General features: G+C 37.3%; 1 long non-coding RNA gene across 2 annotated transcripts; it reads right to left on the minus strand.

Annotated features, from left to right (window-relative positions):
- Window positions 1–2,029: 2,029 nt before the first annotated feature.
- Window positions 2,030–4,121, minus strand: LOC127075521 (uncharacterized). 2 transcript variants are annotated; one of them, XR_007786521.1, is made up of 2 exons: window positions 3,711–4,121; window positions 2,030–3,233 (listed from the first exon to the last, which is right to left on the minus strand). It is a non-coding gene; the product is annotated as an uncharacterized LOC127075521 (long non-coding RNA). The 2 variants fall into 2 exon arrangements; XR_007786522.1 differs by having other exon boundaries at window positions 3,514–4,121.
- Between the last annotated feature and the right edge of the window lie 8,181 nt (window positions 4,122–12,302).

Raw genomic sequence — 12,302 nt, forward strand, 5'->3', positions numbered from 1 at the left:
GCATTTTTTCAAGAAAAATGATTATTGGGCTGATTGTTTGATGATAAGGATCAGAACATTTTTTCTATCCCGAACGTTGATTGTCGTTATTATTCTTGCTAGGTCACTCATACCGCCTGCAAAGAAATGAAACACATTAGAATACATAAATGATAATAGCTTAATAAGGAAACAACAAATTAGAAAGGAAGATAGTAGGATCACTCATCACCAAAAATATTTGTTCTCTCTTCTTCACTACTTTCTTCAAGAAGTAAACGAGTATTGGAGTTTCATTTTTGATGGAACACCTCCCTCAGTATCGAATTCCACCTCACACTCGAAGTCACATACAAACTTTATAAGATTTTTCTTTAACCTTGTTCCTCAACATAAAGATAATCTTCCTTGTATATTCAGCTTGACTTTTCCAAAATAAAATCATATAAACTTAATGGAATAAAGAACATCAATAGCCTTTACTAAGAGAATTTCTACGAATGGGTTTCTTGGGTTCTCCATGTGCAGGTGCTAGTAAAAACTCATAATTAAAAAAGGAAGAAAAGGAGAAATACCTAAGGCTTAATGCATGTTACCCGAAGAAATCAAAAGAAGAAACATGTTGAATTAGAAATGCTACCAAAATTTGGAAAGATCCGACATAAAATAATTTTGAAAGTGTCATGGGTCGGCTTAAGGCCTAAACAGTCAAAACTCAATCCACTCCAAATTATCAAAAATATAAGAGCTTTCATACCAAATACTAAAGGTGCATTATTCCGATATCCACTTTCATTACACTCATTTATAATTACAAACTAACTTGCATGTTGGAGTGTTAGCCTTGTAGGTCCACCCTGCGCCACCGATTCAGTATTCGACACCATTGATATTCACCTAATACTAGTACCAGAACAGAACATTGGGGAGTATGTGCAAATTGACTCCTAATTCCCGTAAAATTCCACAAGTAGATCATTCTCGATCTAAAGTTTGATCTCTATCGAAATCAATAGAGGAAGGTAATCAACCAGTGCTTCGCGATGAGGCTATCAATTGGACACTCCAATTTTATTTCATCATATTCGTTCGTTGCTGTCATACCCAAAATTTACCCTATCCTTCACAATATTCACCTAGATCATTAACCCTAATCATGTGCATGTCTTAATGGCCAATCATACCATTTACATAAGCATTGTTCAATACAAGAGGACAAGTATCTTGAATTCAAAGCATTGTTGTTTGTACCTAGTGGAAACTGGGGTTTTCCAACAGGTTGAGGTTGCTCAGTCAACCAAAATCCTAATTGGAGGCACTCTTCGTTCTTGTATGTGTGCTTGGTATTGAGGATTCATCTGTGCCTTTTTGGTGAAGAAAAATCCTAGTTTGGGGTTCCATTTGTCTGTGGGTGCTCCTAACCCTTGTGGGTGCTCCTAACCCTAATTTCACCAAGTTCATTATCATTCATTTGTGAATGAACCATTTGCTTGGTCAAACTTCATTCAAGTCCATTGGTTCTTGGTTCATTTTGAAGTTTAATTAGTTGGATCATGTTCATTTCAAGTCACTACATGCTCATCTATTGCTTAATGGTACCTTTTGATCCAAAGCCTATTCTCATGGAATCATAACCCCCACTTATCCCATCCATGATCATTTCATATGATCATTTCATTTGGTCATTTCTAGTCCTTGTTTGTTTCAATCATGTTTGTCCATGTGTCCACTAATTCTTCACTTCATTCCCATTCATTTTTATCCTCCATGTCATCTTTGGTTCATTCAAATCATGTTATTCATTCACCTTCTTGCCCATTCAAGTTATTAGATGGTTAGGTCATACACTTGGTTCATTGGATTTCCATTCAATCAAGTCATTTCATCTTCATTGGATGTCCATACAATTCATTTCCATACAAGTCAATTTCATTCCATTGGTCCATGTTTCCATTCATTTCAAGTCCATATTCAATTCAATATCAATTCAAATTCATTTCAATTCAATCCATGCAATACATCTTATACAATTCAAAATCAAATTCATATATACCAAATATCATTTTCATTCACCAAATGTTTATTTCATTACAAATGTCCATACAAAAGAGATTACACAAAAAAAATTGACTTTTCTACCTAAGTTGACTTTTGGTCAACTATTGAATTTTTGGTCAACCAGTTGACCAAAGTCAACTAACCAACTTTGAGCATCCTAAACCCTAATCCATTCTTCCATAATTCATCTATGATCCACCGTTGATTCCATGTTCTTAAATTTGGTAATCTTTACATAATTTCTTCATTTGCAAGTCATGCCTTGATTTCAACCATGTTCATCATGTCAAACAATGCTAGCAACCAACCATATGACCAAGGGCTTACCATAACATACCATTAACCTGAACCAAAGCCATGAATAATTCTGCAGCAACATCCTACAATAACATATAACAAAATTGAAGACAACAATGCAGCAGGGCCATTACTTGGCACTCGAGGAACTCACTAAAACTCAGCTGCAGCCATGTCAAACACAACATAAACCTTGCAAAGTCAGCTGCAACCATAAGAATTATAAACATAACCCACTGACAATCATCATGCATACCATTCAAGTCAACTAGAAATCAAGACAACAACAACAAACAAACCTTGCAAAGTCATCTAGCAGACCTGCAAAACAAGGATCCTGAAATGAAAACACCAACCTGCAGCAAGCTACAAGCAATTCATGAGAAACCATTTTTATTGCAACAAACACATACAACCTTGTTATGCCATACTGCAAAAACTACCATGAACATCAACATCAGTCAACAACATTACCAACCATACCAAGGCAAAACCTACAACACAATGTTTTAAAACCACCCTGCAACATTCCTTCACCAGTCCATCACATCAAATAATCAAGACAATAATGCACACCTGCACAGTCCAAACCTCCATCAATCCAAGCTACAACAGGCCATGGTATCACATGAACAAACCATGCACCAGTCCTGCAATTCCATGACAAAACCTAACAAATTCAGACCTAGCCTGCAATGCACCACATGACCATAAAACCTGCTAATCCAAACTGCAACACTTCAACCATGCATAATCCTACAACCTCATAACAATCCAGCAAGGCCAAGCCAAACATATTATTGCATACACAGTTATCCCTGCAGGGAAAAAACATGCTGCAACCATCACCACATTGCCAATGCCTTGCCAAATCAATGCAACCTGCAATGCATCAAAACCTGCAGCACACCAGCAAAACAATCCAAACAATTAGCATCAAAATCCACAAAGCAAATCAATCAAATGCCACAATAAACTACACACACACACACACAACTCACAAATTACCATTTTACTACAGTGGAAAATGTACAGTTGGCAAGTAGGTAAAGGTAAAAACATAACAATCAACAACAGGCAAAAACACACAAGCAAGAAGTACAAAGTGCAATGCACTTTTCAGAATCAAAACACAAGTTTGGACCAATAATCCTGCAGAACGAAAATCTACTATCTCACCTATTCCATTTGCATTGATTTCTTGCTCCATAAACCCTAATTGCTTCATTATAAAAGGAAGGAATCAGAAGGAAAAATGAGGGTTGAATAATCTCGGGTTTGAACGTACTAAAAAAAAACTCTGCATCTTTCTCACACACCCTCAGAGTAGAAGCATAAGCAAGACACGAGAGAGAAAGAAGAGAACTAACACTTACCTGTCGCTTTTTCGGTTGCTAAAACTCTTCAGTTTATTGTGTGTGAGGTGCCACCGTGTAAAGTAGCTCGCATGGAATCAAAGCCCTATAATTTGAGGCTTTGATTCACTTTCTTCAGCATTTAATTTTTGTTTTCATTTCTAGGGTTCTTGCGTCATCTTCTTCGATTCGTCTGACTGCTTAGAAATTAGGTTTAGTGAGGCTGTTCTTCATGTTCGTAAGCTTGAGAGGAAGGGTTTGGTGTGCCTAGTCTCATGGTTTGAGCTCCGCCGCCGCCGATGATGAGCTCCGGCGCGGCGGAGCAGGAACTCTTTCAAATGTTTGAAATTTGGAGGGAGAACATCAAATTTTCTTTTCTCCTTGTTTTCATATGAGCATGACTCTAATGGTCCCATGCGTCCTTTCTTTCCATACATGCACATATTCTCTTACACCCCCTTGTCCCATTTCCTTTTTTTTAATTCTTTTATTTTATTTATTTAATATCCTTCACCATTTTTTAATCAATTTTATTTTTCCTATTTATTTTTTTAATCAAATATTTTTGTTAAATAAACTTCATCTATATTATTATTATTATTATTATTATTATTATTATTATTATTATTATTATTATTATTATTATTATTATTATCATTTTTGTTTGGACCAAAGAGAAATGCACATCAACAATCGCATATATTTACACAATTTGAGGAAGCAGAGATCATTGTAGATATCTGCATTAGATTTGGAAGACAGATAGAGAAATCTAAAGTGAGGAGCATTATTCGGAAGACGACAACGACGTTTCAATAATTATAGTGAAGGAGGCAATTCGCGCTAAGATATATATTGAGCTAGCCAAGCCAAGATAGAGGGTATTGGGTTGGGATTTTAGTTGTGTTAGTAGCTTTTGACTATTTGTGTACTCAAAAATGTGTCATATCTCAGTTTTTACTTGTATTCAAGTTAACATATCATGGTGTGGAATTGTTCAATCAAAGTTTCTTAGGAACTTATTATTTAATACAGTTGGAAAATTAAAGGTCCTTCTAATTCTGATTCATTAATGTAATAAAGTGAATAAGGCACATAAAGATACAACATTTATCATTAATTAATGTAATTGTTAATATCAGTTCTTTGTGAATTTCCTCTGGAACTTGTTAAGTGATCAAACCTTTAACGATGAATTTCCTCTAGAACTTGTTAAGTGATCAAACCTTTAACGGTAGAACTCTTATTCAAATTAAAGTAGATATAAATGTCACAAGAAACTAAAGATTTGAATTGTGATATCTTAAAATTTGTTCCTGTGGTTCTAAAACTATTTTACTATACATAAACTTGGTAATAAAATTTAGTTTATTTTATTACTGCTAGCAACATCTATTCAATATATGAATAAACACGTGTATGTATATGATCCGTAAGTGTTAAGAAATAAGAGATAAGAGATACAGGATTACATACCAAAAGCATCTGTTGCATAAGAGATAAGAGATACAGGATTACATACCAAAAGCATCTGTTGCATTTGTCTTGTTCACTTGTCTAATGATTTTCATACCGACTGCATTCAAAATGGATCAATATTAAGAAAACTTGTACACTTTGTGACGCCAATGTTTAATTTTCATATATTCATGTGTTGTTGATTTATAAAAATGTTTCCTTTTCTTTTGTTATTTTCCATGTTTTGGTTTGATGATTTTCCATGTTTAGGTTTAATTTGCTTGGATTACCAGACATTCCTTCAAGCCCTCAGAGGTAAGTTTTTGTTGGGTTGCTGTTACCTATGATACATCACGTGTGTTGGAGTTTTGTTTGTTAGTATAGGTTCTACATAAAACATATATGTGCTCTATCTTTGTGTGCAAACCTGCTTTTTTGTCTATCTTTTCTTTATTCTTTGTGTCAATATGTGTTACACCGTATATGTTGTTTGTGAATATTTAGAACTATGCTTCTGTCCTTGCAATCATCCAATTTTATAATTGTGAACAGATGCTGAATAACTGTAGATGTTTATACATTAACCTCTCTAGACGTGTAAGGTTGCGTCATGTTCATACATCAACTTTAACGCTCCAAAATGTTGTTAATTTAAACTGGGTTTGGTGCAAAAACTCAAGAGTCTTATAAGTAATTCCTCTTTAAACTCTGCAAATTCTCGAGCTCTATGGCTGCTCAAGTCTCAAGGAATTTTTTGTGATATCTACAAAAATGACATAGTTGGATTTAAGATGATGTATTGCTATCAATGAATTGCAGCAGCCATAAGTTAAGTACCTTGGAAGTATTATGAACTTGGAGCTGAGTAGCTCTAATGGGCACCTTAGATATCTTCCAAATGATTTCTCATGCTTGAAATTGTGATTGCATACTATTTGACATATCGAATGGCCAACGATACTTTTGTCTGACAACAATTGTAATCTGACTGAACTACCTCACAACAACAACAACAGTCTGTTAACATCATTATATTATTTATCACTAAGTGGAATCAATGTGAAGAACATTCATATAAGCATTTAGTCTCTACCAGAATTCCCATCATCTATCTATTCAAGTGTTGGATGTCACCAACTGTCAGGCAAATTCTTCAGTAAGGATGCAGGAAGTAGGTCGAAGGCAATTCTTGAAGTCATATACTCTGATGTATGTGGTATCTAGGTGGATTCAATTGGAGGTAATGAATACTTTGTTACATTCATAGATGATTTCAGTCGAAAATTATGGACTTACCTTATCAAGAAAAAAAGTGAAATGATCGAGGTATTTACCAAGTTTAAATCTATGATCGAAAGATCAAGATTCTGAGGACTGATGGTGGTGGAGAATATTTGTCGAAAGACTTCGACGCATTATGTTTAAAAGAAGGGATTGTGCATGAGGTGGTGCCACCCTACACTTCACAGTAGAATAGAGTCACAGAAAGGAAGAATATAATCACCATGAATATGGTTAGAAGTATGTTGAAAGGCAAGCATCTACCCAAAGAATTATGGGGAGAAGTTGTGTCAACTGCAACATATATCCTGAACAGATGTCTGGCGAAGAAGTTAGAAGGAATCACGCCAGAAGAATGTTGACTTGGTGGCAAGCCTAGCTTGAGTCATCTGAAGGTGTTTGGATCTATAAGACATAGACATGTATCATATCAGTTGAGAAGAAAACTTGATGACAAATCGAGTCAGATGATCCTGATAGGATATCATTCTGTTGAATTGTAATTCCTTGTGTCGAAGCAGGTTGCTCGACAGAGCAAAGAAGTGTCCAACCATCTAGTGTGTTAAGTAGTGTTAGCTATTTTGGACTTTTATAATTTTGGGTTTTTATAGTTTTGGGCTTTGGCTTGAGGTCAAAGTTAACCTAAATCTATAAATAGAGGGAGTAACCCTTATTTTCATATAGAGGTGAATAGAGTATTCATAACATTGTATTCACGGTATTTTGCAGTTGCAAAGTGAATAAGAAGTTTTCCACAGTTTGTGGGCAGAGAGAAACTCTGCAGAATTTAATTCTTCTTCTCCTTCATCGTTCTATAAACTCTTTCTTTCTCCATTGTTCTTCTCTTTTTATTGATATTGTTGTTGGTGTAAGCCCTAGAGGCCAATACTTTTGGTACTTGTATCGAATAATAAAAGGCTTTTTCTTTATTACGTTTGTTTAATAAAGTCCCTAGAATAGCTAGTCTGTTTAATGTATTAAGTGTGACTTAATCATGAGAACACATTAAACATAAGGACACTATTCTTAAAGTATTTGTAGTCGAGCTTTAGTGTGAAGTGGGATAACATTAAAGCATTAAGACTATTATGTTTGTAGACTGATGATCACATCTCATGGATCATGGATAAAGAGTTATCAAGTCTTAAACATAGGTATGAATATTAGGAGTAATATTTATACCGGATTGACCCGCTATGAGAATACTATATAGAAAGTTATGCAAAATGTCATAAGTTATTCTCATGGTGATAATGGTGTATACCACTCTTCGACCTGAAACCACTATGGACCCTAGATGTAGAGTCGAGTGCTTTATTGCTGATCCAACGTTGTCCGTAACTGGATAACCATAAAGACAGTTAATGGGTACTCCACGAAGCATACTGAGGGACATGAGTGACCTAGATGGAATTTGCCCATCCTGCATAACAGGATAAATGTCTATGGGCCCAATATTGAACTGGACAAGGATGACACGGTCTATGCCTTGTGTTCAATATAGACATAAGGGCAAAGGGGTAATTATACACATAAGTATTATCACAGAAGGTTTTGTCATATCACATGACATTTTCGTGTCTTGGGTAGCAGTGATGTGTTGCTAGATATCGCTCACTGTTTATTATGTTAAATGCGTGATTTAATATAATTGCCAACGTCACGAAAACCTACAGGGTCACACACAAAGGACAAATTGATGAGAGATAGAGTAACTAAGGAATACCATAAGGTACGGTGCCCTTAAGTGAATTATAGAACATCGTAAGGTACGGTGTACTTGAGTAGAATACGAAATATGGTAAGGTACCATGGACTTAAGTGATTTTGGGCATATTATAAGATATGGGCCAAAATACACTTAAGTGGGCTTTTTAGCTTGAAGCCCACACAAGTGGTTTTATAAATATAACCCTTGTGCAGAAGCATTCATTGCGGTTGCATTATTTTCGTTTTCTCACTCTCTCTCTCTCTCTCACTCAAAGCCTTCATTCGTACCAGCTAGCACTGAGATTGAAGGAATCCGTTTGTGTGGACTGAGTAGAGACGTTGTCATCGTTCAACGTTCGTGATCGCTCCGTGGATCTGCATCAAAGGTTTTGATCGTCACAAGAGATCTGCACCAAAGGTTTCAATCGTCACAAGAGGTAAATATTCTATCACTGATCATGACCATTCGTAAGGATCTCTAAAGGAGAAAATTTTAATTTCCGCTGCGTTTTGGACCGCAATTCTCCTTCAGTGGTATCAGAGCCACTTACGAAACCATGACTCAGATAGCTGTTTAATTTCTGTATTAATATGATTAAAAGACAGAAAGAATCAATTAATTAAACGAGTAATTAAATTTGGCATCATGAGTGTACGAGTTGGATGATTGATGTTGACTATGCTTCGGAACCGACATTAATATGGTGAAGCAGCGATACATCGATCGTCCATAGGTTACGCAATTGAGACCGATAAACTTATATATGATATAAGTAATCCTAATGCAAAGCACGATATATGTGATATACTGTTTCTGTTTCGTTCATTCAAACACTAAATGGTTGTTTTCCTTTGAGCGATCAATGATCATTTGCTTCGGAATTCGACATTAGTATGGTGAAGCAATGACCTGTTGATCAATCATACTGAATCAACAATCGAGGTGTGTTTGACGGTCTGAAATTGGCGCATTAGGGTTGGTGACGGCGCAAGGGTTGTGCCGTCAAAGAGTTGTGAATTTAGGGCTTTTGGAACACGTCTGTTGATTGTTTCAAAGTTTTGTTATTTTGGCCGCGTGACGTTCGTCACGAGCTTGTGACGATAGTAACAAGCTGGACGTGGCGGTCGTCACACTCACAGATCCAAAATTCTAGGCATTTCTGTTTCTGGCCGCGTGACGGTCGTAACATGCCTGTGACGGTCGTAACATGCCTGTGACAGTCGTAACATGCCTGTGACGGTCGTCACACTCACGGGGTCAAAATTCTTGGGGTTTTCAGTTTTGTGACTACCCAAGAGTTGTGTTGATGCAAAACAATATCCATTTCAAATTCTTGGGGTTTTCAGTTTTGTGACTACGCAAGAGTTGAGTTGAGTTGTGTTGACCGGGCAGCGGAACCCCCGGCTAACTCTACGTAGTATGATCGGTCACCGAAATTTAATTTGGTTTTAAGTAATTAAAGGAATTAAAATTAATAATAATAATTTGTTTATTATTATTGCCTTGTGGTGATCAGTTATGGCCTTAGTCTTCCTTCATTTTGTTTTGGGTTTTTAAATACGACCTGCGTGTTGTGCCTCTCCTTTTAATCTCTTAATGTAACTTCTTTTCTCATCTCAATCCCTCGTATGTAAAACGAGTTTCTTCTGTAATGTAATGTTTTGAAGAAAGAAAAGAAGACAATGTTATGAAGAAAGAGAAGAATTCAATATCAAAGGAGGACAACCTTGAAGATCTTGCTTGGAGAAGCTTAGATCGTTATTAGGTTAACTTAGGTTCTCTCATTGGCTTGGGAGAACAATTGCGCTAGGGGCCATAACTGTTTCATTATGTATGTTGATGCATGTGAATATATGTTGATGCATGTGAGAGACGATTTATATGATAAATAAGCTGGTGAGATCTAACAATTACAATTCCCTCAAATTAAATATTAAGTTTATGCTTTTCAAGTTTTAGCACTCATCAAGACTAGTATCGGATAATGTAGGTTTCGCCTACGCGAGGTGCATGTTCTATATTAGTAATGTGCGATGGGATAATTGTAATATCCAACTGCTAAAACAATGGGTCAAACTTAACTAAACAAATTATGATAATATTATATATGTTTGCTTTCCAAGTTTTAGCACTCATCAAGACTAGTATCGGATAATGTAGGTTTCGCCTACGCGAGGTGCATGTTCTATATTAGTAAGGTGCGATGGGATAATTGTAATATCCAACTGCTAAAACGATGTGTCAAACTTAATTATAATTTTATTATATATGTTTAGAAGCAAGAGTTGGGAATGATCCATATGATGGATTGGAATAAGGAGTTATTCACCCAACTGAAATTTTCGAGAATTGTATGAGATACAACTGGAAGGAGTTCCTACCTAAATAACCTAGTTTTGTGTAATCCGCCTACGCGGACTTAGAACGAAGTGAAATATGGATCTCGACCCACTAGAAAATCTTCCAACGGGATTTTCCGAATCAAATGATGAGGGTCATTTGTTTTGAGTAAAATAGTGGGAGCATATTTAATTAAAGGCCTAATTAAATATGTCAATGATACTTATATTTTCATTAATCCTTGTGTAGATTACCATGACAACAAACACCTCTAACAACATCTTGCGATCAATCCTTGATAAGGAAAAATTGTCTGGGACAAATTTTCTGGATTGGCACCGAAACCTGAGGATTGTCCTCAAACATGATAAAAAGCTGTATGTCTTGGAGAAACCTGTTCCTGAAGAGGAACCTCCTAGTTTTGCACCTAAGGCAGAAAGAGATGCTTATAAGAAGCTGTCGCATTACGCGAAAAACCGACGGGAAAACGAAACAACAGAGCCGCCAACGTGCGTTATTTTTCCCAAAAGAGGGAAAGGAAACGCTCGAAGTAAACCTGGAAAAGACATGGTCTCGCGACCAGAGATGGATGGGTACGGGAGTCGGTTATGCGAAGGGAAGGTATTAGCACCCCTACGCATCCGTCGTACTCGACGGGATCCACGCTCAAAAGAAAGGATAAGGTTGCTAGAAACTGCTCACAAACTGCACACACACTGGAAGGAAACACAGACGAAAGACGGAAGAAGGTAACTCGGCAGAATGTCGCATCCTGGTCCTACGTAGTTTGTCACACAAACATCAGAGTCGACGTAGTTCAGGGACAGGGGAAACGTGCTGGCTAGGATGTCGCATCCTATGCATACGTATCTTCTCTAACCAGAGAAGAATCAGAGCACTCGTAGCTCGGCTAACGCACGCCAAATAAAACCCACACAGAAAACCGACTGCCAATCGCTGGACTTACGTCAGACTCCACACAAACAGGAAAACCTGGAAACCGAATGCCAATCGCTGGACTTACATCAGACTCCGAACCAACAAACACACACAGGAAACCGACTGCCAATCACTGGACTTACGTCAGACTCCATGCAAACAGGAAAACCTGGAAACCGAATGCCAATCGCTGGACTTACATCAGACTCCGAACCAACAAACACACACAGGAAACCGACTGCCAATCGCTGGACTTACGTCAGACTCCAACACACACAAAGGGGTTGAAAAAGAAAAGGGCGCCCAGAGAGATCAGCTCATCTCCTGCCTACGTACCTCATCTGGTATGAGGATCAGGGCGATGTAGTTCCCCTAAACAGGGAAAGAACTTCTAGCCTATCCAGAGACAAAGGGAGACATAAACTACTAGGGAGACTACGACTCGAGCCTAGAAGTTGTCATGCATACGATCCCTATGTTAAGGCTTCTATCTAACTTGCACAGGAAGCAAGCTATCCTAAACAGCACAGTCAAACACATACAAGCACAAAAAGCAAGCACACACACCATATGCAAACAAATGGGCTCATACAAGGCTAGGCTGTAAAAACAAGCCAACTGGAATAGGGTGTGGTTAGCTCTTAACCCTAACATTGAGAGTTAGGGTGAAGCAGATGAAATGGGAAGTGAGGGTAAAACCTCACAGCTCTTATCCCTGGCCTGGGAGAGCTTGACTCAAATAGAAAGTGTGGGAGTTCAGAATGTAGGAACTCTTCTCCACAAATGACTGACACAACATGATCTTGGGTTATTATTCACAATGCATCAACACAAGGTGTGTGAGCAAAGTGAATGACACAACTGAATAGCAGGGGATGGATTGC

This window comes from Lathyrus oleraceus, chromosome 4, assembly GCF_024323335.1.
Source record: "Lathyrus oleraceus cultivar Zhongwan6 chromosome 4, CAAS_Psat_ZW6_1.0, whole genome shotgun sequence".
NCBI classification, from domain to species: Eukaryota; Viridiplantae; Streptophyta; class Magnoliopsida; order Fabales; family Fabaceae; genus Lathyrus; species Lathyrus oleraceus.